A 3,254-nucleotide genomic window follows, 5' to 3' on the forward strand; every position below is an offset into this window, starting at 1 on the left:
ACTCCTCGTGATGTCCGGGATCTCATCCGGGACTCCGAACAACTTTCGGGTTACCGTGTGCTAATATCTCTACAACCCTAGCGTCACTGAACCTTAAGTGTGTAGACCCTACGGGTTCGGGAGACATGCAGACATGACCGAGAAGCCTCTCCGGTCAATAACCAACAGTGGGATCTGGATACCCATGTTGGCTCCCACATGCTCCATGGTGATCTCATCGTATGAACCACGATGTCGAGGATTCAATCAATCCGTATACAATTCCCTTTGTCAATCGGTACGTTACTTGCCCTAGACTCGATCGTCGGTATCCCAATACCTTGTTCAGTCTCGTTACCGACAAGTTACGTTACTCGTACCATAATGCATGATCCCGTGATCAACCACTTGATCACATTGAGCTCATTATGATGATGCATTACCGAGTGGGCCCAGAGATACCTCTCCGTCATACGGAGTGACAAATCCCAGTCTCGCTCGATTCGTTCCAACCCAACAGACACTTCCGGAGATACCTGTAATGTACCTTTATAGTCACCCAGTTACGTTGTGACGTTTGGCACACCCAAGGCACTCCTACGGTATCCGGGAGTTGCACAATCTCATGGTCTAAGGAAATGATACTTGACATTCAGAAAAGCTACAGCAAACGAACTACACGATCTTTGAGCTAAGCTTAGGATTGGGTCTTGTCCATCACATCATTCTCCTAATGATGTGATCCCGTTATCAATGACATCCAATGTCCATAGTCAGGAAACCATGACTATCTTTTGATCAACGAGCTAGTCAACTAGAGGCTCACTAGGGACGTGTTGTGGTCTATGTATTCACACATGTATTACGATTTCCGGATAACACAATTATAGCATGAACAATAGACAATTATCATGAACAAAGAAATATAATAATAACCATTTTATTATTGCCTCTAGGGCATATTTCCAACAAAGAAGATGGCGGATGGTGAGATTGTCGAATTCTTTCCCGTTGTCGGTTTGAAGTGCGAGTATGGGTCGCCCGAACTGTGTGGATACATAAGCATAGAATGCAATGAGAGTGGCGGAAGCATCGGATTTCCTACGAAGAGGAAATGTCCACACAAAGTGAGAATAATCATCCAGTATGACAAGATAATAAAGATAGCCGGAATTACTAGGTACTGGAGATGTCCATACATCGCTGTGAATTAACTCAAACGGAAAGGAAGCAACTGTGGAGGAGGAACTAAAAGGAAGGCGAACATGTTTGCCTAACTGGCAGGCTTCACAGGAGTGAGCGGCCGTTTTATTACATGAAAAGGAAAAGCCTCTCATTATTGGACGAAGTGAAGAAGTGCTAGGATGCCCGAGACGAGCATGCCAAAGATCGACGCCGACAGAGAAAGTTCGAGGACCACCCGGAGATGACGACAACTGAACTGGGTAGAGGTCGCCGGGACTGTCACAGCGGTGAAGAATCATCCTGGTGCGAGCGTCCTTAACAGAAAAGCCAACTTCGTCAAATTCCACAGTTACAGAATTATCACGAGAAAGATTACGAACGGAAACTAAGTTCTGAATGAGATGAGGAGAAACAATGACATTATTAAGAGAGAGAGGTCTAGAGTTAGAGGGAAAAGGTGCAGAACCGACATGAGAGATGGGAAGACCAACACCGTTGCCGATGATGACACGGGAGGGAGTGGAAGTGGGATGGATGGAGGAGAGGTTACCCGGATGAGCGGACATATGAGCGGTGGCACCAGAGTCCATAATCCAATCGCCGCCACCACCGGAGTAGGGTGGCGGCTGCTGCAGCGCCGCTAGAAGGGCGGGGTCGTAGTAGGGGGCGCCGTACGCGCCATAGGAGGGCGCGACAGGAGGGGTGGGAGCCCCACCGTGGGCGCCGAGAGGCACGGCCAGGAGCGCCTGATGCGTGCTCGGGCGGGGGCCGATGATGCCCAGGGCGGGGGGCCGCGGCACTGGCATACTGTATGCGTGCACGACCCCCGTCCAAGGGTTGTAGCCTCCGGCCCAGGGTGGCGGCTGCTGCAGCGCCGCTAGAAGGGCGGGGTCGTAGTAGGGGGCGCCGTACGCGCCGTAGGAGGGCGTGACAGGAGGGGCGGGAGCCCCGCCGTGGGCGCCGAGAGGTGCGGCCAAGAGCGCCTGATGCGTGCTCGGGCAGGGGCCGAGGATGCCCGGGGCGGGGGGCCGCGGCACTGGCATACTGTATGCGTGCACGACCCCCGTCCAAGGGTTGTAGCCTCCGGCCCAGGGTGGCGGGGGCTGCTGCTGGGGAGCTTGACCACCGCCGCCGCCACCTTTCCCGCCGCCTTGGCGTGGACCGCCGCGACCGCGGTGGCGGTTACCGCCGTTTCCGCCGTTGCGCGGTGGTTGGGGCGGTTGTGGCGCTGGCGCAGGGTGCGGGGTGGCCGGAGGACGGGGCGCCGAGGGTGGTGTAGAGGCGCCGGTGGAGAGACCGGCGGCGAGCGCGGTGTGGACGGCGTGGGTGCGAAGGTGCTTCATCCACCGCTCCTCAAGACGAAGATAGGCCACCGCCCGCTCGTAAGTAGGGTTGGCCATGAGGGTGAGGTTGGAGGCGGCGTTGCCGAAGTCCTCATTGAGGCCGGCGGTGAGCGTCGAGAGGAGAAGCTCGTCGCCCACCTTGAACCTGACGTCGTTGAGCTCGTCAGAGAGGGTCTTGAGCCGGAGACAGAAGGCGTCGATGGTGGAGTCGTTCTGATGACACCCAAAAAATTCCTGCTGCAAGAAAACAATCCGTTGAAGCTTGTTGTCGGTGAAGAGGCCATTGATCTTGGTCCACACCGTGTAAGCATCGTCCCCATCGCGAACGACGGTGTGGAAGATGTTCGGAGAGACGGTGAGGAAGAACCACCGGATGAGGGTGGCGTTGATGGCGAGCCAGTTGGCGTCGTGGGCGTCGGCGAAGAAATTGGCGAGACCGTCCACATGATCACGAAGGTTGTACTCACGGAAGAGGAGATTGAAGTAGGTTTTCCAGGCATAGTAGTTGGCGGAGGTGTGGGAGAGGATGATGGGGACGTGATCGGAGAGGTGGATGTTGCGGATGTCAGCGGCTTGGGGCTCATCGGGCTCGGACCTATAGGAAGAGTCGAACGGGTTGCTAGGGTGTGCGCTGGAGGAGGAGGAGGTGCCGAGGGCCGACATGGCAGCAGGAGGGGATGGCGGCGCGGGATGGGATCGGGTGAGGGTTTAGGGTTTCGGGAGGGAGGCGGCTTGGGGGGAGCGGCG

This window comes from Triticum dicoccoides, chromosome 3A, assembly GCF_002162155.2.
Source record: "Triticum dicoccoides isolate Atlit2015 ecotype Zavitan chromosome 3A, WEW_v2.0, whole genome shotgun sequence".
NCBI lineage: Eukaryota > Viridiplantae > Streptophyta > Magnoliopsida > Poales > Poaceae > Triticum > Triticum dicoccoides.